The sequence below is a fragment of the Aquarana catesbeiana genome, linkage group LG06 (assembly GCF_042186555.1).
Source record: "Aquarana catesbeiana isolate 2022-GZ linkage group LG06, ASM4218655v1, whole genome shotgun sequence".
NCBI classification, from domain to species: Eukaryota; Metazoa; Chordata; class Amphibia; order Anura; family Ranidae; genus Aquarana; species Aquarana catesbeiana.
Genome location: NC_133329.1, coordinates 184,045,706 through 184,064,290, shown reverse-complemented (window position 1 = coordinate 184,064,290; position 18,585 = coordinate 184,045,706). Strand labels below are relative to the sequence as shown.

Genomic DNA, 18,585 nt, shown 5'->3' with positions numbered 1-18,585 from the left:
AGACTCAAGCAGACTTCTGATAGTATAGACGCCAACTGAAATCAGAGAAAGTCTGTATAGAAACTACGTTGCTCCTCGGAGTAATCAAGAATTCAGCGTAAAAGATCGCCCAGGCAACCCAGGACCGTCAACCCCCACTGACGTAACCCTGCCAGACCCAGGGCAAACACCTCGTGAACACCTGAAAAGTGGTGGCCAGATCAAAGGACCACACCACGTGTCGATAATGCTCCGCACCCACGGCAAATGGAGGAAGTGCTGGCGTCGGGCACATGTCGTAGAAGTCAGAAAGACCCCATGATGGAGTGCCACCGCTGCATGGATGGACTCCATCCTGAACTCCTGTACCCACACAAGGCAGGTCAGGGCATTGAGGTCCAGAATTAGATGTACCCTGCCCTCCATCTTTTAGACTGTGCACAGGTTCAAATAAAACCCCTGACACTGTTCCCAGCACGGGAACTGGGACAATCACACTCTGCAGCAACGGGGCACACTCTGCAGCAACAGCCCCCCGCAGAGGACAGCAAGCAGTCTGGCGACAGATGACCATTGGAAACAACAAACTGTTTGGAGGAACACATCCGGAAAACTATCTCATTACCGAACAAACTCAAGACACGACATGAAGTCATTCGGAGTAACCCTCCAAAATACTTGTCTAAGCACCATTGAGGCAACAGACTCAGCAACCAGGGGAACTGCGGCCAAAGGCATAGCGGGCAAACCACAGCTCCTACCCAATAGGCCCCCAAGCAGCAAAGGCAGGGGATTCTGCTCCCCTTCCAGGTATGCCAGCTGGGTCCTTAGAATCCAGAGATTCCTCTATTGGAGCCATGGTTGCCTCTAGCAGCCTAGAGACAGAGGGGTTCACTGCTGGTGTAACAGTCCCCTTCTAAAGGGGGGGACCCCCCAAAGGGGTAACTTACAATCAGCATTTTTGGAAACGCAGGAAGCACTTTGGACACTCCAAGTCTTCATGGACAAATTTGTCAAAATAAGAGAGAGAAGGGAACACTTTCGCGACGCAAGGCGGTTTACCCAAGAGGGTACCGGCCCTCCCCCGCAGCCACTGCTGCATCCCCCATCTTGAAACGTTCCCACACAGATGTAAGTGCGACAACTAGAGCCCCTTTGATCCCTTCTGCAGTCATCCTCACTCCCTGACAGGATAGGGAGCATGGCCACCAGCCCGCAAGGTGGCCACCTCCATGCAGCAGAGTCAGATAGGATTGTTCAACAGGGGAGGTAGGGGAGGGCAGGAGTGCCCTATACTAGGCTGCCTAAGTGCTACAACAAAAAGTCAGGGGGGGGACGGGGGGGTTGGGGGTCCCACCCACCGGGACCCCCCCTCCGAGGTCCACATAGAGGGTGTCAACTGAGGCCTTGCTCAGGGGGCATCCCCGAGGCCCCTCACAGGGGACACAGACCCAGGCCCCCACAGACCAAGGCCCCTCCCAGGGGTCACAGACCAAGGCCCCTCACAGGGTGCACAGATCAGGGGCCCCCTACAGAGGGCACAGACCGGGGCCCCTCACAGGGGGCACAGACCGGGGCAGCGCCACCCTTCGGGAAAGGGGGGGCCACCACAAGGTCTAGCAGGCCGCTGAAGCTGCGACCTAATAGGCCACAAAAGCCACGGGCTAAATTTCTGGCCGCCCGCCGCGAGCACGCGGCCCGCGGGCGGACCGGACCGACGAGAGCCGGCAGGCAGCAAAAGCCACAGGCTAAATTTTTGGATGCCCGCCGCAAGCGGTCGCACCGGACCGACCCTGAGCCCCGGGCGGACACTTGGCCGGTAGGCCGCAAAACCGCGGCCTAAATTTTCACCCGCTGGCCGTGAGTGGGAGGACTGGACTGATCCTAGCTGGTAGGCCGCAAAGCCGCGGCCTAAATTAGTCCCAGGACTCCTGATCACCCTCCTGCCAGGCCTAACCACCAGATACCCCCCAATACAAAAACCCAAGGGTGGAAAAAAGGGGCCGTGTGTCCCAAAAAGTCCCTAGGCCAGAAGCCTGGGCCTCACCCGGGAAAGAGGGGGGTGGGTGGAGAACCCCAGAGGGACCACCCCAGGGAGTACCCGCATCCCACACAGGGGAAGGAGAGGAGGGAACTACTTACCTCTCCAGCAAAATGCGCGGGAAACGCTCCCGGACAGATCCTCCTCGCCACCAAAGTGGGGGGGCTGTCGGCCATGAGGAACGCTGCGATACAGGCCAAGACCCGGTCGTATGTGACCTCGCGAGACGTTTAATTCGCAGGGCCAGCCCATGTCCAGTGGGGCTATGTCGCGACCGACCTAGCGCATAGCTGCGGTCTGCAAGCGCTCCCTGGCCAGACAGGGGTGACCCCTGGACCAGGTGTCCAGTCTGTCGTCCAGCCCGGCAGTTGATTGGAGACCTCACCGGAAAAAATCCAGGAAAAACTAAAAATATACTAAACAAAAATTCCCTGGACTAGCGATCCCAGCAGGGAACTAAGTCCTTATTCCTGACTAGGCAGAAAAAAACTGAATATCTACAGCAGGGAGGGGGTTATATACTGACTGTGGACGGCCCATGAGAGTGGCCAAGTGCTTTGTTTTTTTTTTGTTCTGCCTAGTCCTACTCCCACGGAGGCAATATAACCCTACCGTTATGAAGATAGAAGGCTGTGTCTGTCAATGAATGAATGAGAAAGAAAGCTCTATTTGTGGGGAAAAGAAAGACAAATTTTGTTTGGGTACAATGTCGCACAACCGCGCACTTGTCAGTTAAAGCGACGCAGTGCCGTATAGCAAAAAATGGCCTGGTCAGGAAGGAGGCAAATCCTTCAAATCCTTCTGGGGCTGAAGTGGTTTAAAAAAGGCCTGGATTCTTTCCTAAATGTACATAATATAACTGGGTACGAACATTTATAGGTAAATCCTACAAATTGTTATAAATCAGGAAAAATCTGAATGCCTCTTGGGGGATCAGGAAATATTTTTTTCCTCTGCTGTAGCAAATTGGAGCATGCTTTGCTGGGGTTTTTTGCCTTCCTCTGGATCAACTGTGGGTGAAGGATTGTGAATAAGGGATTATACGATTTTTATTTTTTTTGGTTGAACTGGATGGACTTTTGTTTTTTTTCAACCTGGCTAACTATGTAACTATGTGAACCAGGGTGGAAAAAAAAAAAAATCGGATTTTTTTGATTTTTATCAAACTGTATTTTAATAAAATGCTTTGGAGTAATTATCTAATAGATAAATGTTCTATTGACATACAGAGCCGGGTTCGGGAGCGAGCATGCATGAACTGCCCCCATAGCAAGTAGCGGGGGAGGGGGGCCAGAACGTTGCAGGGGGGTCTCAGAAGAAGAGGGTCAGGGCTGTTTTGTGCAAAACCACTGCACAGAGCAGGCACATGCAGTGGGTATAGAAAAGAATCACCCCCCCTTTAAAATAAATCACTCTTGGGCCTGCAAGTCAATAGGTCAATCTATAGCCCTCAATGTATCGACCCCCTCGACCCTGGTAGACAGATTAAAAAGCCACTTTCCCTTCTCTTGGAGCAATACCTCCATTCCGTACCTGGGTATTCACCTTATGGGCAGCTATAAATCTTCTGTACAAGCATAATTACCTGCCCATGTTCAAAAAACTAGCGGCAGACCTTGCTCAATGGTCACTGTACAGGATGTCTTGGAAAGGAAGAGTAAATGCGATCAAGATTACCCTTTTACCAGGAATTTCTTACCTACTTCGCTCCCTTACTATCCCAGTCACCAAACTACATACAAACAATCTGCAGTCAGCAATAATTGGCTTTATCTGGGTCCTTTTTAGACCTAGACTGAGAGGGGGATTAGAACTACCTAACCTCTGGTGGTATTATCAGGCGGCACAACTAAGCCAAATATCTACCATATACTCCAGGGGCCCAAAACCTGACTGGATTGGGATGGAACAACAGGCGATTATGAATTACACAATAGACTATTTGCTCTGGAGTCCCCCCAGAGGTCACCCCCTATTCTATCCCCAACATTGTCCCACTCGGTAGCTTTATGTGACTCACTTTACAAATTAAACTCCATAACATCTGCTTGGCAACCGTTGGCTCACATCTTTCACAACCCCCAAATTTCCCCCAGGGATGGATATCAAGGCCTTTCGGTGATGGCTGGACAAAGGTCTTTATCGAATTGGGCACTACTTCAACTTGAATGGACCCCTCAAATTAAGCCATTGCGTTTCCAAACTAGAAATGCCCCCCCCCCCCCTCGAAAAAATGTTGCTAATACCAAATATCCCATTTCCTAAACTCGATATGGACCCGAAATACGAACCCTCTAACAGTCACCCCATATGAGCAATGGTGCTCCACAGCCATGGATACGAGAGAGGGGGAATCTCCCTGATATACTCAGGCCTGGCTGAGCCGTCGGAGAAAGCGTCCTACATGCTGAGCTTAGAACGTGACCTTGAGATAGATTGGGACTTATGCCCCATACACACGATCAGAAATTCCGTCAGAAAAAACTTAGATGGTTTTTCCGACGGAATTCTGCTCAAGCTTGCCTTGCATACACACGGTCATACAAAAGTTCTCTGAACTTTCGATCGTCAAGAATGCAGTGACGTATAACACTACGACGAGCCGAGAAAATGAAGTTCAATGCTTCCGAGAATGCGCCGAATTGTTTCAGAGCATGCGTAATTTTTTGCGCGTCCGAATTGCATACAGACTAAAGCATTTTCGGATAGGAACTTTTTCCGACCGAAAAATAGAGAGCCTGCTCTCAATCTTTTGCTGACTGGAATCCTGCCGGCAAAAGTCAGATGGAGCATACACACGGTCGGAATTTCTGACCAAAAGCTCACATCCGACTTTTTCTGGCGGAATTTCTGATCGTGTGTACGGGGCATTAGACACATTCTTACTTTGCCCGATCATTTCAAGGGATTCTTAATACCTCATTGATAAAAGCCAACCTTAAGGTCATGTCCTGCTGGTACCTGGTTCCTACCCGCCTCGCTAAATATTATCCGCAGTCTTCCTCCCTCTGCTTCAGAGGTTGCGGTCACTTGGGCACACTTCTCCACACTTTGTGGGAATGTCCTAGAATTAGGGGCTACTGGAATAAAATTTTTAATTTAATCTGCAAGCCACTGGGATTGCGGTTAACCAAGACCCTTCTATTGCCCTTCTCAACCAACGGATTCCCAAGATTTCAAAACTTGCCCAGACTCTAGGGGCCAAACTGACAATTGCACGTGCTTGGAAATCCCCCTGTTTCATACTGCCTAACCAAACAAAAAATCTCCTGGATTATGTCCCAAGAACTTTGGAGAAACGTATCCGGGAGCCCTGGGCCTGACACATCAGAGTATCCTTATAGTTCTAGGGTCATACCTTTCCATCATAGGTACATCCTGCGTCACGCCTCTATACCACTTCTAGCTCTCCGTGTAGTTTGCATCCTTCCCCCTATATCCCTTCTGTATGTCATCACCCTTTCCTAATTTCCAGCTTCTCTTTCCTCTCAACATCTCCTATCTCTTGTACTCAGTACACCCATCAGCCTCTTCAGGCAAAAGATTCATATTATTGGCTATTGGTCCTTCTTTCTAAAACATAACTTTGATGTGGTGTGGAATGAATGGTTTGTTCTCACCTTACTCTACAGTTTCTATTGTTTAAACAACATTAGTCAACCATAGCCCAGGGTCATAGACTTAACAGTTCTCTGTTATAATGGTTGATCATTTTTATAGTAATACTCTGAAATAAATGGAAGTAACGGGCCAAACTGCCCAGCTACCCGTAGCGCAGTCTGATCCCACGTGGGGTGCGAAGGGTGGCTGGACAGTGCACCGATAGCCAGTTTATATATATATATCAGTATGTTATTCATTGTTATTTTACACCTGATGTTCTCTCATATGTTCTACCACACCTTGGACTATGTTGAATGTCCCCTTATGTGGATCAGGACATTGCTCCAAACTGGATGAAAGAGCCAGAAGGAAACTGTTCAGTGAGGCTACCAAGAGACCTACAGCAACTCTGACGCAAATGCAGGAATTTATGACAGAGTGGTCATTGTGGGCATGCGACAACAATATCACAAATTCTCCATAAATGTGGCTTGTGAGCGAAGCACTTTACACAAACAGCAGCACGTGGCTTCTTACAACCCAACCACCCTTATCCAAGCATCTCCATGGGGCAGCTGCACTCCTCCTAATAGCCCCGGATTCTGCTGGAAAGCCCAGAATTCGGACTTATGTCCCGCAGTCCCGCTCAGCTGAGCCGTTTCCCGCATTGCCTCCACTGCCACTCACTCTTGTAGGATGCAGGCAGTTTTCAAAGCTTGTGAGCATCTCCTAGATTGACCAATCATTAAATAACATTTGCTGGGGCCCCATCCTTCCATCAGTGGGGCCCCAAGAGGCAGTAGCAGAGTGGGAACTCTTTTATTTTAATTTTTTTTTTTTTTTTAATGTAGGGGCGGAGGCAGCTAATGCCGCATTTGCCAACAGTTAGTTTAAAGTTCCGGCCCCCAGCCTGTCTGTCCATGGAGGGGTTTCCTGTCTGCCTCGCTCCCTCAGGAAGTGTTTAGGGCAGACGGCAGGGCTGCAGCCGGCGGTGACTGTGAGGGACTGTAGCTGTCTATCAGAAAGGTACATAGAGGGCGTATAGACTGTTCAGGGACCATCATCTAGGCAGCAGTGGTGGCAGCAGGACCACAGAGCAGGGCCAAGGGGTAAGCAGACGGGTGACAGTAACATGTGAGCTAGGAGCGCCCGGAGGAGCGTTTCTGCCGCTACAAGACTTACAGGAGTAGCGACAGCAGCATCACTACTCCTGTCAGCTTAGCGCTGGATGAGAAGTCAAATCAGGAGAGCCGGAGACAGCCCAGAGGAGGTGCGGGATGTGCTCTCATTCCTTTCCAGATTCACGCTGTCACTGTAGCACTCCTGCATTGGCACTGTCTGTCACATCGGAGCTTCACAGATTGCTTATCCACCCCCATCTCCTCCCAACAATGGAAGGGTAAGCAAACAGTGCCCCCATTCTCAATCCCTGCAACCGATCTCTTGTCAATCAGAACACCCCGATCCAGCCATACAATATAACCCCGCCTTCACATTTGTCCATCAGTATGTCACACCCAGTCATTTTCAATTCTGGGCGCCAACATCCGACAAGCAGGGTCTCAGACATCTGACAGGTAGGTGATCTCTCTGCTCCTGCTGCACCTACACATGTTCTCCTCTCTGCAAGCTCTCCTCTCAGTCCAGCTCATCTGCTTTTCTCCTCTCTTTCCCCACCACTGACAGCTCTAGCTCGCTACTCCTCTCCCTGCAATCAGTGATTTAAGTCTCTCAGCTCTGATTCCAGCTCTCATCCTAATACAGGTACAGTGTATAAGGGCCCTCTAAGCATGAGGACAAAGCAGACAGTAACTCTAGAGAGGCAAGGGTCCAATGATATATATCCAACACTGAGGGTTGCACTCAGAAAAGAGGAGCAAACTCTGAAACAAAATAAGAGAGAACAGAGAGGTACCTCTTTGTAAGTGTTTTTTTGTAAAAACACTTACAAAATCTGGCGAATTAAAAAACATGTAGTCATGCATTATTAATGACTACACGCTTTTTAATTCGCCAGATTTTGTACGTTTTTTTAATTTTGTTTAGGGAAATAAACAGCTAATAATTCTGCACTTAGAGGCGCCTCTCTCTTCTGTCTTATTCTCATCCTAATACACTCCTATCTCCTCTTCCCTGTCACTCCTGTCCTGACACAGCAGACCTCCATTCTCTCTTCACTAAATGCCTGCACTCTTTCCCTCTTTCTTGATGTGAATGGAAGACTGCTGATGTAATGGGGGCTCCAGACGTAAAGGGGGAATACTAATGTTAAAAGAGGGACTACCAATGTTAAAGGGGCCCCAAATTTAAGGGCAATCGCTGATGTGAAGAGAGGACTCCTGTCGTAAAAGGGGACTCTGATGTGAAAGGGTGGCTCTTAATGTAAAGGGTCTTCTGATGTAAAGGGGAACTACTGATGTGAAGGAGGGGACTTTAATGTGAAGGGGAGATTCTGATATAAAGGGTGACTAAGTATACCTCAGTGTATACATGGCAGGTTTATGTCAGTGAGCCTCTCATTCATAGCACAGAAATTAGGGTGCATTTTGTGGGTACAAGGACTGCGGACTGTGTACAGTATATACCACTGTAAAGCCGTATTAAACCCAAAATCAAAAATGTATTCTTTTGCAGCTTAGTAATCATTAGATGTGGTGGCTGCATTACTTGTTTTTTTAGGCTGTCACCTGGTGATCTGGTCAGTAACTCCTATATTAGTGAGACACAATTCTGGATGAAAGAGCAATGGGGGCACCTTTGAACAGCAGCTTTGGTCAATCTGGAGGGAGGGGAGTATTAGATGGACTAGCAGATTTAAATACACTAATGCCGCGTACACACGGTCGGACTTTTCACCTACAAAAGTCCGACAGCCTGTCCGACATACTTCCGGCGTACCTTCGGCGGACTTGCGGCAGACTTTCTTACGAACGGACTTGCCTACACACAACCACACAAAAGTACGACAGCCTAGTACGCGGTGACGTACACCAAGTCCGACGAGACTATAAAACGGAAGTTCAATAGCCCGTACGACACCCTTTGGGCTCCTTCTGCTAATCTCGTGTTTATCTCGTGTTAGTAGAAGTTTGGTGAGAGACGATTCGCGCTTGTGAGACTCGTATTTTTCAGTTCGTTTTAACTGTTGTTCAGTCTGTGCTTGTGAGGTTTGTATCTGCTTTTCAGTGCGTTTGGTCAGTTGGCATTGAGAAATCTTTGTTTTATTGGCCGCTCGTTCCTGATTTTCAGGTCGCTCTTCACAGGCCTTGCTGTTCTTCAGTGCGTTCGGTTTAGTGCGTTCTGACCAGCCGACCGTTTTGAAACCATGTTACCTGTACGTACTCGTCGTCGAGCTCGTGCATTGTATGTGTTTGGTGCTGTAGTTTATTCTTCAGCCCAAGACCAGTCCATGAACAGGGCAAGGAGGAGTTCATGGACCAAGAATTGGTTGCTTCAGCGTGACCAGTTCTGTCACATGCCTTTGCTCCGTGAGATACGTGAGAATAATCCTGAGGATTTCAGGAACTTTCTCCGGATGACGGACCCCGTTTTTGACCGTTTGGTGGCTTTGCTGACCCCCTATATCAGCAGGCAGGATACCTGCATGAGGCAAGCCATCACTCCGGAGCAGAGGCTGGTCGCTACCTTGCGGTATTTGGCCACAGGGAGAAGCCTGCAGGACCTTAAGTTCTCGACAGGCATCTCCCCCCAGGCTCTGGGGACCTGTTCTGCCATCATCCAGGTCCTGCAGAAGGACTATATTAAGGTAAGATATTTTTCTTTTATTAGCATCACATGTTCTTTTATGTAATCTTTGATAATGTAATGTATTTCTTGCTTCAAACACTACTTACCATCATTGCAATATAGTGTGAATGTCCCCTTTTTATCCTCACACATGCTGGATTTTTTTCCTGTTATTTTTTGTCATGCATGTATATTTTCCTTCAATAACCTCCCCAGCATGCAGTGATGGGAACATATCCACCTAGTCTACTCATTTTGAATGTATTTTGTTTGAGTGTATTTAGTGTGCTTATAATTAGCAATTAGCTAGATTTCACAACCCCCCCCCCACCTAAACTCACTCCAAATAGTGTGCTGCTAATTAGCAATTAGCTAGATTTCCCAACCCCCCCACACACCCTCGTAAAAATTTGCTTGAATGTTCTGTGGTGTTGATTTGTCTAAAGCAAATATATGTTGCACTTTGCAAAATGCATGTGCACTCTACAAGTGCATTTGTTCCAGTGCTTTAGTAAATGAGCAGAAGCTCTGCTGATTTCCATCATCAAATCATATGCAAGCCTCAAAGTGTTTTCATTAATTGCCCTTGCATGTGATTGTGTACTCCTTGCAACATGAATGCCTTTTTACATTACCTCATTTACTGTAAGCTGGTTAGCAACTGCACCTGCAGAGTGCGACAACTGCAGTCTTGTAGCCTTTTTAGTCCCTAAATTCCTGCGTGTCCTAAAAGTAATCTTTTTTAGGGATTTCACAACCCCCTAAAATGTAATCAATGTTCCATCAGAGGGGGTGAGCAATCTGATAAGTGTGCCTTTCCATATTAGTTATTCCAGAAGAATTAAATTATTTAATGTTATACTGATGCTGGGGAATAATGTTTTTAATTGTCTAATTTTCTTGCAATGTTAGCTTCCAAATTAATTGATTTTGGTTTTCTTGTTTGATTCCCCAGTTTCCTTCAACGCCACAGGAATGGCAGACTGTGGCATCCCATTTTGCCAGCCGTTGGGACTTTCCCAATTGTGGAGGGGCTATAGATGGGAAACATGTCCACATCGTGCCACCACCCCATTCGGGGTCATACTATTTCAATTATAAAGGGTTCCACAGTATTGTTTTAATGGCGGTGGTGTCGGCACACTATGAATTTTTATATGTGGACGTGGGGAAGAATGGCCGGATGTCGGATGGAGGAGTATTTGCCCAGACGGAGTTCTGCCAGCGTCTCCAGAGTGGTGGCCTGGGATTGCCACCTGATGCGGATAATGTGGAAGGACTCCCCTTTGTCTTCATTGCCGATGAAGCCTTCGCTCTGAGCAAGCACCTCATGAGGCCATTCCCCCAAAGAACCCTCACCCCGGAGAGGAGGGTTTTTAATTTCCGGCTGGCCAGAGCTAGAAGAGTGGTTGAGAATGCGTTTGGAATTCTGGCCAGCCGGTTCCGCCTGTTTCAAACAGCCATTAATTTGGCGGAATACAAACTTAATTTTATAATTTTATCGTGCTGCATTCTGCACAACTTTTTAAACAAACATTCTCAGAATTATATAGGCACAGTTGGGCCTGAGGCCGGACTTATAGATGCCAACCTTACGGGCCTGGATACTGTCCGTACTGGCTTGGCCCCCCAAAGTGCCCGTCAAGTTAGACAGCAATATGTTAATTATTTTATGGGTAGGGGGGCCATTGCAATGGGCCAGGATATTTAATTTTTTACAATAAAAAAAATATTGATGAAATCTTGAATTATATTTATTGCTTGCCTTTCTTTTGGGCTTTCTCCTAGGTTATGGTCGAGCAGTTGTAGTGCCAACTGTATTTTCATTTTAAATGTCTAAATAAGCTCCATTGCCACTGTAAACAACTTTTTGACAATTATAACCAAACTGATACTGAGCATTGAAATAACAAACCACACATTTATTTAATTCCTATAAGGAGATGTTTTTATTAATGGTTGTTATGCATTCAGTTCTGCATTTAGTATAAAATGTTCATAGACAAAAATATAATGATATCTTAATAATTTTGAAAAATATAATTATATTTAAATATTTCTACCTAATCCACAAAAAAAATAGTTTTGGCTTTTTGATTTTCGCAAACAGGCTTTTTTTTTTATTTATTTTTTTTTGTTTTTTAAAATCAAGTTTTTTACTTTTTTTGGTTTTTTTAAATCAAGTTTTATTTATTTTTTTGGTTTTTGAGAAAATCAATTTTTTTTTTTTTTTTGTTTTAAAATCAAGTTTTTTATTTTTTTTGGTTTTTTTAAAATCCAGTTTTTTATTTTTTTTGGTTTTTGAGAAAATCAAGTTTTTTTTTTTTTTTGGTTTTAAAATCAAGTTTTTTATTTTTTTTGGTTTTTGAGAAAATCAAGTTTTTTTTTTTTTGGTTTTAAAATCAAGTTTTTTATTTTTTTTGGTTTTTGAGAAAATCAAGTTTTTTTTTTTTTTTGGTTTTAAAATCAAGTTTTTTATTTTTTTTGGTTTTTTTAAAATCCAGTTTTTTATTTTTTTTTTGGTTTTTGAGAAAATCAAGTTTTTTTTTTTTTTGGTTTTAAAATCAAGTTTTTTATTTTTTTTGGTTTTTTTAAAATCCAGTTTTTTATTTTTTTTGGTTTTTGAGAAAATCAAGTTTTTTATTTTTTTTTGGTTTTTGAGAAAATCAAGTTTTTTTTTTTTTTTTTTGTTTTAAAATCAAGTTTTTTTTTTTTTTGGTTTTTTTAAAATCCAGTTTTTTATTTTTTTTGGTTTTTGAGAAAATCAAGTTTTATATTTTTTTTGGTTTTTTTAAAATCAAGTTTTATTTTTTTTTTTTTGGTTTTTGAGAAAATCAAGTTTTATTTTTTTGTGGATTTTTTTTTAGGTATTTTCGAGAAACAGCCCTCCTTTTTTAAATTAGGTTAAACAGCCATTTCTGTTCAGCCAAAAAAATAAAGAGAAGGCCCAGAATGGGGTCAGCAAAACAGGAAATGAAGGACATGATTGATGTTTTGGGGTTTCAAAAAGGGCATTTAGATTCGACCCAAAACATCAATCATGTCCTTCATTTCCTGCTGCATACGATCCAGCCGATTACGCATTTCATCTATGTCCTTATTCCAGGCCATTATTTGACCAATTAGCCGTTGGGCACTTTCTGAGGTGAAATAGTCACTTCTTGTACCTAAAGTGGAATGAAACCAAAAAATGTATTTAGAAATATGCACACATACATAGTTTACCTTACCATAATGAAGCTGTTGTCTCAGACACTGACCTGGTGGGGTGCCCATGTAGCATAATTCCTCCACATCCTCGGGGGTGGCACTGTTGCTTGAATCAAGCACAACCAGATCCCCTAAAATAGAGTAGAAAAATTACATTAAACAAAAGGCAGCCATGCATAGATTACCGTAAGCTGGTGTGTCAGACACTCACCTGGTGGGGTGCCCATGTCGCCCACCTCTCCTTCCTCCACATCCTCAGTGGGGCTTGGGCTGATTTCCCAATCATGTTTGGCTTGGGGTGGACTGTCTTCTTGTTGGCTGAGTGATTTTTCCCCTATGTGAAACAAAAAATTATTAATTAATCTACTTAGCACACAGATATTTTAGTACATAGTAATTTTCCAACATTTGTAGTGAAGTGGTTTGTGTAGAGTTCCTATTTTACCTCAATATTTAAAATTATAAAGACATATCGGATAGATAGATATCTAGATATCAATATCTCAAAATATAGTTAATAATCTTTGGATCTCTCTCTCTCTCTCTCTATATCTGGAACAAAATCTATAAATATCTAACTAAATGTAAAGAAAAAAAAAAGATAACTTAAAATATTCAAAAAGAATGTTTTACATTTCTATATCTATCTATCTACCTATCTCTATATTTCTCTCTCTCTATATATTTCTCTCTCTCTCTCTCTCTCTCTCTCTCTCTCTCTCTCTATATCTATATATCTATATCTATATCTATCTATAGATATGTAACGAGGTTTATTAAAAGATCGTTTAAAACGATGAACAAAAAAATCGTATAGGAAGGAAAAGCACATGGAGCAGTATACAAGGTAATAAACACAAGAGAAAAACACGACAAGTACTTACTTTTTTTCAGAACTTTCCGGATACGTCTATATTGATCCGGCTCCCTGAGTTTCAGGTCAGACCATCTTTTTCGAAGTTGATCTCTGGAGCGCTGTACCCCAAAAGATGCCTGCAAAGTGTCCACGACCTTCGCCATTATTTTGGCCTTGCGCAAATTTGGCCGTGTGTACGGCCCATACTTCCCATCATAGTCGTCTTTGTGAAGAATGGCCACCATCTCCACCATCTCTTTAAAACTCATATTAGAGGCCTTAAATCTAGGCCTCACAGATTTGGTTGACGTTCCAGCCTCCGGGCTGTCTCCACTACCTGAGGTCGTCAACATGTCAGGTGTCTCCGCCATTATTTACCCCACTACGCGCCGTAACAAAAAATGGGCGGAGAACATGAGTTAATTTCGAACGTCAGGGGCGGGCGACGCAGGCGGAGTTTCACACATGCGTAGTGTATAAAGAGGGCCCTTGCGCACGTGTCGTATGTACGTTCTGTGCGTCGAATTAGGGGGCGGAGAACATGAGTTAATTTCGAACGTCAGGGGCGGGCGACGCAGGCGGAGTTTCACACATGCGTAGTGTATAAAGAGGGCCCTTGCGCACGTGTCGTACGTACGTTCTGTGCGTCGAATTAGGGGGCAGAGAACATGAGTTAATTTCGAACGTCAGGGGCGGGCGACGCAGGCGGAGTTTCACACATGCGTAGTGTCGTACGTACGTTCTGTGCGTAGGTGATAGTGGACCAGGACGTTACAAAACGAAGGTAATTTTAAATATTCTTTTTTGGGTTTTATGGTCATGACTTTGTAGCAAGCGGCCTATATGGCTTGATAGATTGATGAGGCCTACATAGGGAGAAGATGATGAGGGGTTAGCAGAAACCTATAATAAGTCTTTTTTGTCTTGTGACTTTATCTTTTCCAGATATAATGAATCCCCTATTTAAGGATCCAGAGTTCCTTACAGCTTTTATTTCTAAATATCGAGAGATGAGGAATTTGTGGGAGGTGAAAAACCCTCAGTATTATGCAAAGTATGTGAGGAAGTCAACGCTGGAGAGACTTCTGTCCTTTGTCCAGGCGACCATCCCGGAAGCAACAATGGAGACATTGCTCAAGAAAATTGGGGTCTTGAGGAACATGTATAAGAGGGAGCATAAGAAGATCCAGGAATCAAGGAGATCAGGAGCATCAGCAGATGATGTTTATGTACCCAGGCTGTGGTACTACAATCAACTCCGTTTTCTTGATGACCAGAATGAAGCCAGGGCATCACTTTCAACCCTTCCCTCCACCCTTCCCTCCACCCCAGCAGAGGCTACTGAGGAGCAAGCTGGGTCTTCCATCCTGGATGAACCGGATATGACCATCTGGAGTCAGGTAAATTATTTTAACAAATATTTACTGTACTAATATTAATGATGTTAACTGGATGTTATAATTGTCTAAAATAATTTTGCACTCAAAATTGTGTATACATATCAATTGACAGTAGTGGCTAAATATGTTTGGCACCTGCTTGAAATAATTAGGGTGTCTGATTAGACTCTTTTATTAAAGAGATGTATTCACATTGAATTTGCTATTCATGAGAAGCAAACTGTGTGTCATTGATGAACCCAAAAAAATATACTAAAACTATTGTCCTTTTTTTATACACAGGATGAGTCCATCCAGGAGGAATGTGGGGAAAGTGGCAGGCAGGAGGAGACCGGGCCCATGGACAGCCTGGAGGAGGCCGGATTCACCATCATCCTGGAGGAGGCTGGGCCCAGTGTCAGGCAGGAGGTGGCTGCTCCCAGTGAGGTGGCTGGGCCAAGTGAGGTGGCTGGGCCAAGTGAGGTGGCTGGGCCCAGTAGGAGCCTGACCGAATCCCAAGTGCCTCCCCTCCACCTTCCCAAAAAAAGGGCCAGGAAGGGGATGGTCACACAGGACGCATCCCTGCGCCTCATGCAAGAGGCCACCCGTTTTTTAAAGGAGCCCCCCCGAAGTGGAAGAATCCTATGGCTGCTACTTAGCCAGCAGGCTTCTTCAGATGGATTGGGAGCAGCGCCTCATTTGTGAGCGCCTATTTGGGGAAACAATCCATAAGGGGCTGCAGGGCACGCTAACACGAAACACCCAACTACATGAGGCAGCCCCCCCTCCTCCTCCTCCTCCTCCTCCTGCCACAACTGAAACACCAGAGCCACAGCCTCAAAAGAAGGCTACAGGGAAGGCTGCAGGGCAGCGTGGAGGAAAGGCTGCAGGGAAGAGAAGAAAGTGATGACCTGGGTTCAGTCTGGTCTGACAGAAGACGCAGGCTGTTGTAGGACCACAGTCTGGGGACATCTAGATCATCTGCTGGTGCTGTTGATCTCTGGGATTCTTGGACCAGATTGTGCTCCCTCTTATATGGACTCCGCAAGATCCCAATTTTCTTGTACACCGACTTTTTCCAGCGTTGACTTCCTCTTTATTTTATTTTGACCATGAATAAATGGATCTTTTTTGAGTTTAGCAAAAGACTTTATGTGTTTTCTTTTAAATCATTGATTTTACACACAATGTTAAATTAACAAGGGACAACAATCTCATTGAGTTTGAAAAAAACACACCAAAAATACATTACTAATGTTAATAATGTTCAAGTGGTAAGTCTTGAAAATAAAAAAATCTACATAACCAAAAACGGTGCTTTGGGTTAACTTTATCTAAAAACTAAAAAATAATCACTAGAAAAAAAAAATAGAATAATGGGTTCTTTGTGGTAACTTTACAAACCTAAAAAAAAAAAAAAAAAAAAAAAAAGGGAAAAAGTATTATTAGTATGGAAACATTGTTTTTAAAAAGCATACTATATCATTCATGAGATCAAAGAGAAAAAGAATCCAGAAATCAGTTTGGGAGAACTCTGATTATGAACAGCAAAACACCTTCGTTCTTTAGAGCATTCGTAAAGAAGAAATAAAATGCGCTGCATTCAACGATCACAGATTTTGCAGCGTGATGAATGTGCTACCTACAATACGAACACTAGTTTTACTAGACCGAGTGCTTCCGTTTAGTTTTTGCTTATGAGCATGCGTCGTTTTTTTGTCCGTCGGACTAGCATACAGACGAGCAGACTTCGGGGTCCGTCGTAGTTACGACGTAAAGATTTGAAGCATGTTTCAAATCTAAAGTACGTCGGATTTGAGGCTAAAAAAGTACGTTGAAAGTCCGGAGAAGCCCACACACGATCGGATTACCAGCCAGCTTTAGTCCGTCAGCGTCCGTTGACTTTTGTAGACGAAAAGTCCGACCGTGTGTACGCGGCATAACACTTTATAAGCAGTTGCAGCAAACAGATTTTTTTCTTTCAGGATATAGGGCTTGCATAAATAAATAAATAAAAGCTGATCATTGAAAGCACCCCAGTCAGTGGTAAATGGTTTTGTCTCACACTATAACTGCTACATCTGCAGGACAGCTTGTTCTTTTGAAAACATACTGGCTGAACCACCAGGTGAAAATAGAAAGAAAAAGAAAAATAATGCAGCCATCATATCTAAGAATTGGTTAGCTGAAATATAATAAATGTTTGCTTGTGGGTTTAAAGCGGTGTTCGCCAAAAATAAATAAAGGGATTGAAAAGCCAGCAGCTACACATACTGAAGCTGCTGGCTTTTAATAATAAGACACTTACCTGTCCTGGAGTCCAGCGATGTTAGCACCGCAGCTGATGTTTCCATCAGCTGTCGGGTGCTGCCACCACCATTGGGGGTAAGGGTACCGGCAGTGTAGCCTTACGGCTTCATGTCGGGAACCCTACTGCGCATGCGCGAGGCCACGCTTCTCTCTCCTACTAGCCGGCGACAGGGGAGGAGGAGTAGGGAGGCCCAGACTCCCGGAAGTGGGAGCAGGGATACCTGTCAAAGACAGGCATCCTGTCCCCCCTCCCCCCTGAAAGGTGCCAATTGTGGCAATGGAGGGGGAGAGGAGACAAACGAGCAGAAGTTCCACTTTTGGGTTGAACTCCGCTTTAGACCCTATTTAACCATGTTCCTTTAGCCACCTCAACATTCAAAGCATTTAAGCCACGCTCATTATGTCTTTTCTATGTCTACTACGCTCTGCATGTCTCTTCTGTCCCTAGGTGTCTCTTATTCTTAAGTTTCAAAGTTGGGAGGTATGCATAACTCTCAACTGTCCCTGATTTCGAGGGACTGTCCCTGATTTGAAGCAATGTCCCTCATTCCTCCTTATTTGTCCCTCATTTTGGTCTGATGTATATAAAATGCACTTTTTATCTATCAAAAAGTGTTTTCAGCGCTAAACCTTTCATCTGATTCCTAAATTGCTGCATTTGTAAAATTCAAAAGCCAAAGTAATATTAGTGGGTAAAAAAACACTTGTGGGTTTTAACCAATCGTGGTTTTTTTTTTGCACAATTATCCTGTAAGGGGGCGTGGCAACAGGTGTGTCCTATGCCAGCATACTCTTGCTGATAGGTGTCCTTCATTCACATCTCACAAAGTTGGGAGGTATAGATATGCAGCTGTACTCTGCACACCAGTTTATTTCACTGTGTAAGTTAAAAGTGCCCATGTACATGAGCATATATATGAAGACGTATCCTCTCCACAGTAATCAATCCTCAGTTACTAAAGCAACAAGATATGTAACTGCTGACAAAGTTGCAGTATTGCAGTATAAAAAACGACATGTTACTTACACCTGAAGATTTTTTTTTTTTTAATCAACAACCAAAATCACGTCAGTGTCACTACCTGCATTAAAAAAACTGAAAGTCCTGCCCCGGGCTCTGAGGAACACTTCCGATCTTCGGACATCGCCTTAAAGAACAGAGGAGACGACACACAGCAAACACAAAAAAAAAAAAATCTATGGTAGTGGCTAGTTCCCATCCTGCAGATTAACCTTGTGATGTCACAGGAAACATGTGACCAGGAAGCAGGAAATGGAGGGCTGGAACGTGAATTGAATAGAAGTGAATAGGAGGCTGCAAGCAGAGCAGAGAGCACACATATTCACCCGGAAGGTCTCTCTCTCCCTCTCTCTGTCCATCCATCTTCTTTTATATTATATCTTCTCTGCATCTCTCTCTCTCTGTATATCTCCCTGTATACCTTTCCACCTCTCTCTGT

At 44.4% G+C, this 18,585-nt stretch overlaps 1 protein-coding gene across 4 annotated transcripts in view; it reads right to left on the bottom strand.

Annotated features, from left to right (window-relative positions):
- CPPED1 (calcineurin like phosphoesterase domain containing 1) overlaps nt 1–18,401 on the bottom strand; it is a 283,606-nt gene extending 265,205 nt beyond the window's left edge. For 2 of the 4 annotated variants that reach the window (XM_073591161.1, XM_073591163.1), the window contains exon 1: nt 18,208–18,401. The gene's annotated coding sequence lies outside the window, so the exon portion shown is untranslated. The remainder of the gene's footprint in view (nt 1–18,207) is intronic. The other 2 variants (XM_073591164.1, XM_073591162.1) reach the window with 2 other exon arrangements.
- Nucleotides 18,402–18,585: the final 184 nt, after the last annotated feature.